The 13,972-nt window shown below is 38.9% G+C and overlaps 1 protein-coding gene across 1 annotated transcript in view; it reads left to right on the top strand.

The window, feature by feature from the left end:
* Nucleotides 1-2,225: 2,225 nt before the first annotated feature.
* samd10b (sterile alpha motif domain containing 10b) overlaps nt 2,226-13,972 on the top strand; it is a 59,226-nt gene continuing 47,479 nt past the window's right edge. Inside the window, exon 1 of the mRNA XM_027019245.2 lies at nt 2,226-2,483. The gene's annotated coding sequence lies outside the window, so the exon portion shown is untranslated. The remainder of the gene's footprint in view (nt 2,484-13,972) is intronic.

Below are 13,972 nucleotides of genomic sequence, written 5' to 3'. Positions count from 1 at the left end.
ACCAATCCTGTTTTTGTTAATTTCATGCTTTTGGTGCAAAGATAGCTTTTAATTCTCTTAATGAAGAAATAACATTCTCATGGCTTAATCATTCATGCCTTGTCTGAATCTCAATGAACCAAAAAGCCACTGGTTTAATTAATGTCACTTTAATTTTGGAATTTTAGATGATCTGTGTCTCAACTGATAACTATGACACTGAAAATATTTGCAACTACACCTTGGTTGCTAGCTTCTTACCATGCACTGAGCCTTAGCTGGAACAGGATGTCTGGTGGTAGATTTTGTGAAAATATTAGAAAGTTAAGCTTACATGGACAAATAAGCAAAGAGATATCCGGGCCTTTTATGAAGGGCCTTTTATCTACCACAAAAGTACAAGCAATGGTTATATGTTCATTAACTAAATAAAGCAAACCAAAATGGCCACCTAAGCAACATCACTAATAACTGGAATTGGAAAGTTTTGTATGCTAAAGTTCTGAAAAATATACTAATTATGTGCTCGCATCTTGAACCAAATCAAATCTATGAAGCCTGCTAAACACAGGTAAGAGCACAGCTGTATTTCCAGTACTCCGCACTGCGCTGTATCAGTTTAATTTCCAGTACTCCGCACTGTGCTGTACCAGTTTAATTTCCAGTACTCCGCACTGCGCTGTATCAGTTTAATTTCCAGTACTCCGCACTGCGCTGTATCAGTTTAATTTCCAGTACTCCGCACTGCGCTGTATCAGTTTCATTTCCAGTACTCCGCACTGCGCTGTATCAGTTTAATTTCCAGTACTCCGCACTGCGCTGTACCAGTTTAATTTCCAGTACTCCGCACTGCGCTGTATCAGTTTCATTTCCAGTACTCCGCACTGCGCTGTATCAGTTTCATTTCCAGTACTCCGCACTGCGCTGTATCAGTTTAATTTCCAGTACTCCGCACTGCGCTGTACCAGTTTCATTTGACTTTTCCTGAACTCTTCCTTTTGTTGGTGTCTTTTAAACCATGAAATGAAATCAAATGCAATACATCACAGCACATATTAGAATCGTGTACAGATAGATGAGAGAGAGTGGACGATGCTCCTCATTCCTGCTGGATGTCTCACTGGGGACGGGGGCCTTCATTTGATGGTCTGATGTCCGTGACAAAAGCATCCTTCCCTGAATGCCCTAGCGTCATACTAATGTGTGAGCCTTAGCCCGAGGCATGACGGCAGCACAGAACAGGACTTTCATGTCTTTTTGCTGGTGCACTGATATCATTCTAGCATGCAATCTCGTGAGAATGATGCATCATCACTGTACCACAGGCTGGTTGAGAGCAGTAATGTTATCAGTTCATGTTGCTACTAATAGTCCTATCCATTAAGAGTTCAACTGTAATATATGGAAACAAGGCAGTCTCATTGTTGGGGTGTGAAGGCAGAAGATTTATTCTGAAAGACAACCAAGAATTGTGAAGACAATTAGAGTCAATTGGAGTAATAGCACCTACACCATGTTGGCCAGTTTTGGTTAATGAATGAATGGCTGGGACATTCTCACTTGTTTCTCTGAAAGACTGGTGATACATTTAAACTACAACATTGAAACTGGGAATCAGTGTTGTAGTACTATGAGTTCAGTGGTTTGGTGAGGTGGGATTCAGGATTTAAAAGTGAGTTTACACTTTGTGCAACATTGTTAATACTGTACAGTACTGATTTCACCCAGATTTGTTAATCGTGATACAAAACTCACATTGAGCTAATTTTTAAAGTGACTGTCATTTACACATATTCGAAGAAGTGAGAGACATTATTTAAAAAGCATTAAATGTCTGTTAAAGATGCCCAATGCTCTCAATGTCCAGCTACTGGCAGCATCTTGTGGAACGTAAAACCACAAGTCCACCGTCAAAAATGACATTTGCAGAGTATTTATTAATACTTCTGTATTTATTAATAAGTCTAATTTAGTTTGAAAAGCGAGAGCATGGGCTAAATTAAGAGCCACGTGTCGTACGAATGTCACCACGTGTTCTTTGTTTTGTCTCCAGATCGGTTTTTCTTTTATTCCCATTTGGAAACACGTTAACTCAGCGCAGTACTCGTTATCAACTATTACTCCCCTTGCACAGCGTGGTTTGGAAACATCGCGTTCGCTGCCCGTCTAAATCGGAGCATCGCCTCCAGCTGGGAAAGGTGCGAAACGAGAGGGAGGAGTTACAACTTGCCGTGCAGAATGGTTTTCCTATCGTCCTTAGTAAGCGTTAAAAAGGGGCATGACTGTAGAGACGTCGGCATATCAGTCTAGTAACGTTGTGTAGATAGCAAATAACTTCGCTCGCAGACGTTGCGTTAAGAGCCCACGGGAGTCTGTCGCACGGAGTCTGTCTGTCTGTCTGTCTCTCTCTCTCTCTATCGCCGTGAGACGCAGATAAGCATGGAAGACAATTATTAGAGCAATCACGGAGAGATACGCGTTAATACCAACTATGGCTGTAGACGGTAAGGTCATGTTGTTTTTAATCAAAAGCTCATTTTAAGAGCTTTGTTCTACATTCACCAAAGGTGAACTAAGATGACCCATCATTGATTTGTGTGATTCATTGACGTCTTGCTTTATTGATAGGTTATTTTTTTATATGTTTATATCGAATTATATTATGGATTCTTATTAGGCTTTTCCTGAGGACGAACATGATAAATGACCTTTATTGAAGCAGGTAGAAATGGGAAGGCTACTATCTGAATATTTTTAATTTTGAGGGTTTTTTTTTTTTTGCGCAACTTGTAAGTAGAAAGTTTGGTGAGGACCACGACTGACATCGTTACCAGTTCGATGTTTTGCCCTTTGTGAAATTTGTTTCAGAGTTCACTGTTCACTTTCTTTTGGAAACATGCTATATTTTTTGGAGCGCTTTCCTCAAGATATTACTCTGGGTGGTACTGCTGAAATCATGTCGAATAAGCTACCTTAAACTGGGGCTGAGTGTTGCGCGGTGCTGAAACGGACAGTGTGGAGCCTGAAACGTTAGGATACCACGCTATGGCTTAAGTACATCACGGGCTTTTGAATACATCACGCTCACTTTTGTGATAGTCTCTTTGCCTGGACTTAATCCTAATCGTTTTAAGATCCTAGTGGACAGTTCCGTTTATGTGGAATTGTACTTCGCCAAACAACGTTAAACACTGAAACGTGGGGATACATATTTGCACACAAGCTTAATTACTTATTGCCCCCACCCGCCCCCACAGGCAATTATTTAGTATTATTTAGCATGATAATAGGCCATGTTGTCTGTTTTTAAATCCACATTTACCTCATATGTTAACGCCAGATATTAAAAATATACGTAACTATCTTCACTTAGGAAGTGTTAGTCTTGGGGACCTGATTTAAGGAGTGTATGTGCAGTGCTCTCTTGAGAGATGAGGTTTAATATTCTACCAAATGCACCTTCATCAGATCAAATTTCTTTGAATCAAATTAATTTATGTTTGCTTCATTAAGTACTATTACATAATATAGCAGTGTTATGTATTAAAAAGTAATGTACTAATTTCACACAATAATATATTTTCAAACAGACAAAATGGTTTGGCATATTGTCCAAATCTGAGAAATCAATAAATCAACAAAATATATGGGGAAAAAAATGAAACACCAATTTAAATTATACTACCAGTAATTCATTTAAAATGCACTAGCAGACACCTTTTTGAAACTTAAATTTAGAGTAGCATAACTCTGGTGTTAACCCCTGACTTGTTCTGTTCAATCCCAGAAAGTCTTTCCTGTGAAACACAATTACAGTGACTACTATAACAGTAACAACAGTTATCAAAAGAACATAGCAGACATAATTGAATATCATTCTTGAATTCAGTCCCACACAAATGTCAACAAATGTATGGTGGCGTGCATGTTCTGTGTATTCTAGAACATTCAGTGTGTCTGTTTTCATCTAATAGGATCCGAAAGTCTGGTCAGCTGTTTTTTGTTTGTTTGTTTTGTTTTTTTGTTTTTTAATTAATAAACATTGCAGTTACTGTTTAAGTAAATTATTAATTTTTCATTCATGATGGTATTCCTTTTTCAGGTCATGTTTAAGTTGTATATTTTTCACCCACTCACTAGAACAAATTTGATATTTGAGTCATAAGTTCAGTGCATGGTAACAATCAGCTTTCAGTTACTGTAGAAGTTGGTAATTGGCGCTGACATAGGACCTGCTGCCCTTACCCAAAATTCTAACCTTAATAATTCTGAGAAACCATACAAACAGCTTTCATTTCAGTGTGAAATAAGATCTAGAACAAATGCCGTCAATAAAGCTCTACCTTTCCACTATTTACAGTCTCAAAAGGCATCTGTTTCACGGTCTGTCATATGTATACAGGATGTATGAGAAGGGCCCTACTAAATTAATGGGGAAACTAGTCTATAAAATTAATCCATGTTTCTTTAAAAACACATATTGCATGGTTGTTGGTTGTGCTTAAATATCACACACAGTAGCTTTAGCAAACATCCTATCTAACTAGCTAGATAGCTGTCCCAGGCAATTTCATTTTCCAATTGTTGCTGAATTGCTGCTAATTGAGTGTGATCATAAGAGTCATTACAACAAGTATAAAATAATTTTCTGCCATCAGAGTGTATTTTGACCAAACTCAAATTACTCTGTCCTCTGAAGTAGTGTGTATTTTGCAGCTTTAGCCTTCGACATTTTGATTAAAGCTAACATGTTACATGTTAATTCAGATGCTGCCTTGCTATGACAACATTTACTGAGATCAACTCCTGGTGCATGTTAACCAACGAATGCTGGGAGCTTGATTGCTGAGTGAAGGCAAAATGGCAAATCACATCTGGGCACAATTTTAGAACTGCTAACAGGGATAACCTGCTAAATTTTAATTTTCACTGTATTTCAGAGAAAATGTTCTATTACACAGGAAAAGGCTAATTTCATGGTTCGTGACATGATTTTCATGACTGTGAATGAGGACCTGTATGAGAGAATAGATTGAATGGCTTATTCAATTGAAGCCCATTGAAATTGACCCGATAGATGTGAGAACCAATATTAAGTGCTCATCTGGACTGTAGGAGAGGGCAATGAAAGAAGAGAAGAGGTGGATGAACAAGAAAGCAAGTCACTGTTTTCTCATGCAATTCAAACAGGTCTTTGTTGTTTTTCATGGCGTATTTGCTTCTGCCAATAGGCTGTCTGAGGGGCCATTTGGTGGTATGCCCAAAAGGTGGCTTACGAGTGCTTTTGAAATGTGACCCCAGTGCAGTGGTGTGTGTGTGTGTGTGTGTGTGTGTGTGTGTGTGTGTGTGTGTGCCAGCATCTGTGTATTCACAGTATTTGCATTCGCCTTAAACCTTCTATCCCTTTATCCCTTCATTCTTTCAACACTTGCAGCATTCTCTCAGACTGATGATCTAAAAGCGAGGCTGGTGTTTGTTTGGGTCTGTGATTCAGCTTGAGTTCTATATTGTTTGTATTTGTGTGTGTCCAGTGTTTTCTGTCTGAGGCCACATGATTAGCTCCCTTATAACAGAACCTCTTGCCCTGTCATTGGTCTGAATGTTTCTCTCTCATTCTCTTACTGAGTCACACCGGTTTACACAACATCCAGGTTGGGGGGGGGGGGGGACTATTAGCCCACCCTCCTGTGGATAACATCACAGTCAAACTCCATAAAACTCATGGAATGAGAGCAAGAGAGGAAGGGAGGGGGAGAAAGACGCTGGATTGACTTTCATGGAATATTGTTTGTTTTTTCTTTTTAAATTAGTTTGTTTGATAAAGACCTTTAAGTTCCATGGTACAATTCCAATTTCTAGTTTTTAGCTTCCTAGATGAATTATATTTGTTGATATCAACGATAACTTACATAAATCTAAGTGTCTGTCTACATTACTGACCACGACACAGAAATCAAACCAGTGGTAAAAACACACCTTGAATGACTCAAATGGTAGCTTTAATTTCAAGTCCAGATCCCTTAAAAAGCAGGAAATTACAGTGAGAAGACAGTGGCAAGGAATAAATGACATTAAATAATGTCTTGTAGTAACACTAATACTTTAAGCAATATGTTGGAAACACTTTGATTCTCACTATAATGGAAGAGCTGACCTAAGACATACTTTATGATTTTCTGATTGATGGTGACAGTGTCAATGTCCTGGACCCCAGAACACTTTATCTTCATCACTTATCCTTCACAGAGAGAAATGGCAAGTAATAGTGAGAGCAAGACAGGGAAAGGAGGTGTACATGTGTGGCTTTGGACGGAGGTACATCAGCAGGGGGCTGTTTCGATAAACATTTACTTCTCTGTCCCTGTGGGCTATGGGTAGATTGATTAAGTGTTGAAAGTACAGGGAGATCAATTCGGTTTCAATCAAACCGCTTCTACATGTGAGTAGACAGAAAGAAAACAAGGTCAGAGAGCTATACCCTCGCAGGCAGTCAAAGAGGAAGAAACGGAGCCGTGTGGAGGAGAGGGGCCGGGGAAAGAAAGTAATGGAAAGGATGGCCTCATTATTGATGAGGCAGGGCTAACTTGATGGCCGGCTTGATCGTTATGTGCCCATTTGTGCTAACACATTAGTGGCATTAATATTTGGTAAATGGCCATGTGGCAGTCCATTCAGCTCAGATATGCTTATGTCTCCTGGCTCCTCCTCACTTCTGCGGAACTAGTACAGCCAGTTTTTCTTGAATGCCTGTTCTATCGCATTGGAGAAGGCGCAAGCCCATGTCCGCTCCTTAGCCTTTAATTAGCATCTTGAGAAAGAGAGAGGGAGATAAAAAGGAGAAATGACATTAACGTTCAATGTGCTGATTATACTAATTGGGCATAATCCTCCTCCTCTCTTTGCTTCAGTCTTGCTGAGCTGACAGAAGTCAGTGGTCTGGAGCATATAAGCAACCTTCATCCTAACATTTGTTAGTATGGGACTTCACAAAAGCATTACAAGCTACACACACACTGTACGTCGTCTTAGGAGAAACACGATCTGTTAGGATTCCCTTGCTAAACGTGCCTCTTTTTTTCCTATTCTAGTCTTCTAATTACATGAGAAAGTTGTCAATCATCACTATTCATCATTCATTGTAGATTTAGCTTTGTTTTAAGTCATTTAAATCCATTCTTATCGCTAATATGGTTAGTCACTAAAGCAAGATGCACTCACTCGACCTTTGCATGTGAAAGCAAAGTTTCAGTGAGCTACCTCAAGACTTGGAGACTGAATTAAAATGCGTTACCTGTGCCACCTTCTTACATCTCATCAACCAGATACATTTAGTGATGAATCAATGAATTGTGCTGCTGTTGGCGATGTTCTCTGATCTAGAAAACAGATGGAAAGTAGGCTATTACCAAGTTTGCTTCTGGGTGAAAACACAGCAGATTGAGGAGCGAAAAGGCAGATTATGGAAGAAAAAAGGAAAAAAAACAATTACACCATTATTTTCACATCAATATCATCGTCTCAACCCAGCTTTCACTACCAGTAATGGGTGCTTTACCGATACGAGAACCTGGAGAGATGGAGAATGGCTTTGTGTGCAAGAGGAGAGAAGGAGAGAAATACGTCACCAAATGAACACCTTTATCGCCCAACACAGAACCCACAGGCAATCCTTGCCTTTTCTCTTCTATTTGCCATACTACATTTTATGGTTTACACCTCTTCTTTTAGTATACATTTAAATGCCACATGAATTTCTAATGTATTTATACCTCTGCGTCAATATTGCACCCGTTCCATACAAACTGCACTCTTTAGTAGATAGTTGCACTCGGTCTCATGGTCGGTAGGCAGGTGTTTTGCTCCATCGTTGTCCACTTTCCATTTGTGTCTTCTTTGTGATTGCTTGACACACGCATGCAGCCTCCCAAGTCTGTTTTTTGCCTGAATGAGCAACTCATCCTTGGCCGGTCACTTTCTTGACCAGCCTGCCACGGATAGTGGTGGCTGCTAACCCAAGACGCACTCAAAGGGCATGAGACCGGTGGCCAAGTGGCAAACGGAGGTTAATCCGGTTATGAGGGTTTGGTAAGACATCTTTTACTTTGCCCATTTCTTTGTGGTTTGCATTTAAGGAGAGAGGTTATTGGAGCACAAGTAGCATTGAAATTTCAAATAAAATGGCAGGAGAAAATGACAAACCCCAGGAAGCACTGTAGCTTGAGTCTTGCTCATGCCTCTTGATACTTGGGATATGGAAGTATGTGGAAGCTTGGAAATCGGGCAGCTTCTGACTGTACTGAACGTACAGGAGACGATTACCCACCTGTGTGGGGTAACAGCAGCCAAAGATAATCCAAGAATAATTTGATGTATTGACATGCTAGTTAAGAAAAACTGTTATTTCTGAATGTGACTCCTTCCATGAAGGAACTGTGTGGTGGTTATTTAGGGAAGGGGAACGAGGAACAGGTGGATGAGGGCCTGTCTTAGCATTGCTATCGCCATGCTGCTATTCACCAGTGTTGGAGAGTAGGAGGAGCCAAGACTGGGAGTGTCGCACGGATTTCATTCTCCGTCACACCACTGTTATATAATAATTCAATGTTTGTCATGTTTTTGTAAATTGTCCTTTGAGTTTGGGAAAGGTGTTACATAAATAAAACATTTTCCTCATCATTGTTATTATTATTACTGATGGGGATAAGGTTTAAAATTAATTACACTGTTTCAAACTTTTATTTATTTTTTTATTACTGTCATACCCTCACAAGCGGATGACTCTTTGATGACTCAGCACAGGCCACACCACCACCCACTCACCCACTCACCCACCCACATACATATATTACATATATATATCACACACACACAGACACATATGCGCTTTGTAGGTTGTATTTAGGTCACTAGCCCATGCAGACTGGATTATACTAGGTGACACTTTCATTCATGCCTTTTGAATTAATATAAAATAGGCCATCCATGTGAACCATGTAGATTCAAAGTTTTTTTTTTTGCTTGGTCTGCTGCCAGCAAGCATAAGCTCTTCTTCCCTGATTCAAACAAAGCAGCAGTTCATGCTTTTTTCTTTTCTTTTTTTTTAGCCATTATTTAATCCTTGTTTTTACTTTATGCACCACTCAGAAGTTAACATCTACAATGTATTCTACAAGATAATTGAAACTATTTGTCATTTACCTTGGTGTTTTATGTCAGATGCTAAAGCAGTTAAGATATATGAAGCAAAGTTAGATTATTTTAATTTGGTATTACATGGAATTATGGAGTTTAGATAATTGTCAGGAAAAGGTACATAAACTTAATGTTCAGTAAACTTTCCATTATCCAGGATGGTGAAACACGGAGCAGCAACAGTCAAGACAAATAGTCTGAAATAACCACAAGTGGCTGCACCAAAAGCTAAAAACAGCCACACAACAGAATGCATACATTTGACTTGAAGAGATCTACCATTTGAAGAACAGATTGTATCATTTAAACTTACTGCTACATTGTTGAAGTGCACATTGAATTTATTTGTGTTTTCTGTATCACAAAAAAAAAAAATAATAAAAAATTAAGTGGAATGGAAAATGTGACAAGGGAGAACACAATTTAGAGCAAGAAACCTTGGGTTTTGTTCTGAATTGATAAAGAGCTGTTGAATGTTTAAAAGTGTGTGTGTGTGTGTGTGTAATATTTTTGAACAATATTCCAAGGTAATGAGTACAGTGTTCGTACTGTAAATGATGGTGGAAATTGCACTGAAGGTTTTCCATGGAAACAGGATGTTTTGGACAGAAGTCTTTCATCAAATAGTCACAAGTTTATAAATTAATTAGTAAATTCAACTACATGCAAGGTAGCTTTTTTTAAACATTATTCGTTCTCATATTTAAGTAAACTAAGATGTCTAATCTATATTCCACCAGAGGGCACTTCAAATTCAGCTTGAGTCTGTTTTGTTTTTATTTTAAAGATAAAAATAATAATAATGTTGAAACTATGGAATGTAGTCCTGTGTGGAATTTCTTCCAAGACAAAAGAAAATGAGGTAAAATGCAAACATTGCATGTAAAGTTGGCTTATCATAAGTCAACAATAAATACACATGCTCATTTAAAAGCAAAGCACCCAGCTAAAGTTAGTTCCACAGTTCAACAATTAATGGCTAGCTTAGTTACCTGAAGATGCCATTGTGAGAACAGGGATGCAGAGCTAACAACAGCACTCATCACAAAAATGACTTCAAAATACAACTCCTCTCATTTTAGTTCTACAAATAAAAGCCATACCACTGAAAACTGCTGAATTCTGGAAAAGCTGTAGAGATTTGATGGCTTTTGGAGGAAGACCAGCAAGTAGCGAGTTGCAATAGTCTAGCTTTGAGATTACAAGAGACTGCACAAACACCTACGCAGCTTCCTGTGAGAGAAAGGGCCGAATTCTTCATATATTACAAAGGAGAAATCTGCAAGACCAGGTCAGGTTTGAAACACGAGTTGAGAATGACAACTGGTTGTCCAAAGTAATGCCCAGGCCACAAGCAGTTTCAGATGGTGATACCAGGGGGTTGGATAGAAACTGTGAGGTCATAGCAAGGGCTGGGAGTTCCTGAGATGTACAGAAGTTCAGTTGCACTGGGTTTAAGCTTCAAGTGCTGGGTTGTCATCCATGACAATGTCAGTCAAGCATGCTGAGATACATATGGAAACCTGTATGTCAGAGGGTGGGAAAGAATAAATCGGGTGTCGTCAGAATAGCAGTAGTAGGAGAAGATATTGCATCATTAAGAGAGCGAGTATACAAAGAGAAGCAGGCCCAATATTGAGCCCTAGGGAACACTGGTAGAAAGCCCACATGGATTGGATTGGATGTGGATCCTCTCCATGTTACCCAATAGGACCAGATGGGACTGAAACCATTTCCATGCAGAGACAATCACACCAAGGCTGGAGAGAACAGAAAGGAGAATTGAGGTTTACTGTGTCAAAGGCTGCTGAAAGGTCTAGTAGCAGTAAAATGACAGCTTGGCTACATGGCTTCTGTCACAGCTATGAGGGCTGCTTCTGTTGAATGTGCAAATTTTTAGCCAGATTGATTGAGATCATATAGCTGGTTCTGCATGAGGAAAAAAGATGATTTGTAAACTGCGTTTTCAAGAGCCTTTGAGAAGAAAAATGATACCGGTCAGTAATTGGTTTTGTTGGAGCTATCGAGTGTGGCGTTCTTAAGTTGTGACAAGTTGAGATTGTGATGTGCAGTATCTGCAGTTCTGTCAGAGAGAGTGTTCACCGAACTCTCTGATGCCTGGATTTGACAGCTGATAGTCATGGAGGAGCTAATACTTATCTTGCACTCAAGATGTACTACCACAGCGTTGCGTGGAGAAACCGGTGCATGGGTGTCAATGGCAAAATGGTCACGTTGGCCATAGCAATCCTATTCAGCAAGGACTACAACATGAACAGTGGACTCAACTCAAGCAGAACTTCACCAATACTGCAGGGAACATGTGCATACCAGAACTGGTGGAAAGTGAATGAGAAATACCTGCTGCTTGTGCAGTTACCAAGAGCCTACTGGTGGGCGCCAGTTGCGTCTGTGCCAGGTTTCAACATAAACAATGGTGTAATGGCCGAGTAAAAAGTATGTCAGGCAAGTTGATTGGCTAGTTGCTGACCCATTTGAGCCAGTGGCATTGTTCCCACCAATTACAGTCATGAGTCAGTTCATCTGTGATGTTAACTGGTCATAAGCATTGGCAAACCACTTTGAGAAGGCTCTTAAGCTTTTTTGGTTAGATTTTTAAGAAAGATATGATTTTTAAAGGCCACCTATGTAACAATTCACATTCTTTGGAAATATTAAATAATTTGAGACAAAAACAAAACCACCTACCACAGATTTTTAACCTTTCTGACAGAGAACTAAAATGAGAAACTGTTATCAAATTTGAACCCATTAAAATCTTACTTCATAAGAAAATACTCATTTTTGCTAGTATATGAAGTCATCTTTGCCATGATAGCTCAAAGCTAAATGGTGGTGTGTGTGTGTGTGTGTGTGTGTGTGTGTGTGTGTGTGTGTGTGTGTGTGTGTGTGTGTGTGTGTGTGTGTGTGTGTGTGTGTGTGTGTGTGTGTGTGTGTGTGTGTGTGTGTGTGTGTGTCCCAGTACTGGATTTTAAACTATACAGCTCAAGTCTAGAAATGAAATGAAATAATTTGTAATTGGCCAAGAATGTAATAAAGCCTGATAATGTAATAGTTGCCCAATAAAGTAAAACAACAACTACTACTACTTTATGTAACATTATTCCATTACATTATTGGTCTCCACATGTATTAAGGAGCAGATATCAGCCAAAAGTGACCAATTCACCGGGTTTTTTGTGCATTTCTATTTACAAACTAAAAACAGCTCCTCTAGTTAGTGTACTGGGATCAACTTCAAATGTATGAAATTTCATGATCTCTTCAAAGAACCCAATCAAACCCAGCCTTCTCGCACCCAAAAACCCCAATATATTTATTTTCTGAATATTTTTATACCATGTAAAACCTAGAAGTGCAGGCTTCCGAATTCAGGATTCCCAGGTCGCCCCATCAGGTTACCAGCACGAGCCAGCTGTGAGTAGGCAAGCAGAAAGCGAGCATGAGTCGAGGTCAAGACAAACAGTCCGTTTAATCAAAGCAAAAGCAAGACACGTGAAAACAAACAAAAAAGTGACAGCATTAATCCAATCCAATTAAACAGACGTAAACTACGTTCAACAGCTTTATACATTGGTTAACAAGTCGGATAACCAGACATGGGTGGGAACTAGAAGAGAGACAGACGTGGGGGCATGGTCAAAGACAAAGCGGAAACTCGGCACATGACACACACCGACAGAAGGAAACATTAACAAAAAGCCACATGGCATCATGGGAGCGTGACACCAGCCCATTGGTCCTTAGAAAGGCCACCATTCTACAAATGTACTCATCAATGCTCCTCTGTCTTATATCTCCCAGAACTGAGACCTTTTTTTCAGTCGTGTCTAGACTGATTTAACTTTTCAACAACAGATTAATAATATTACTATAACTGCATCCTGTCATTTTAAGGAATCTAGCACGAGTGTGACCCTATCTCTATCTGCAAGATGCTAAGAAAGCTTTTGGCCTTTTCTCAACTACTGCATTGCTGATGGGACTTCCTGAAACTACAACAAACAGACCTAAACTTGTACAATGTTACATTTTATGTTTTATGGGAAAAAAAAAAAATTATCTTAAAGATATTCATGGGGCAGGAAAACTCTGATCTGCTGTGGGGGGATAAATGTTATGTTGGACACTGTGTGCCGTCAGAGAGAGAGTATTCCAAGGCAGGGCATGTCCTCAACCAGCATGCCTGCGTGTTATTATTAATTATTTTTTTATAGAAATCTGGAGTTATAGTTTGTTGGAGTGATAACATTATTCTAAAATGTTAATCCAAACATAAAAGACTGCAGGTGTATGGTACACAAAAAGCTAAAGTTTACATTTATCTTATTACCATAACAGTATGTTTACTGTCATTATTACAGTTAGGGTATAATAATATATAATAATGTATATTACAATTAACATTGTAACATTTCAAATGGTAATAAGGTAGAAATGTAAGAGAAAGAAGAACGCATGCTTCAGAGGGCTGTGTTTATATAAATAAATGGTCAGTTAAAAATGAAGTGCATTATCTTGATTTTTTTAAATATATATTTTTAAAGCTCTTGTACATTTTATTATATTTTGTTTTATTCTCCTATATTTTTAAATTCTTGTATTTGTATTTCCAATTTTCATTTCTTGCAGGTTTGTGTTTGTAACTGAACATGAATAGACCATGAACAGCAACATGTAGTGGATGGCTACGCCTCTTGCATCCTTTTTAAAGGAAGGCAAATTATGACTCTCTGAGGAGATTTTAAAACACAACGTGGAAAAGGTTAATGTGGGTAAA

Source organism: Electrophorus electricus, chromosome 24, assembly GCF_013358815.1.
Source record: "Electrophorus electricus isolate fEleEle1 chromosome 24, fEleEle1.pri, whole genome shotgun sequence".
Taxonomy (NCBI): Eukaryota; Metazoa; Chordata; class Actinopteri; order Gymnotiformes; family Gymnotidae; genus Electrophorus; species Electrophorus electricus.
Note: the sequence above shows the minus strand (reverse complement) of the source record. Positions and strands in the feature narration are given on the sequence as shown.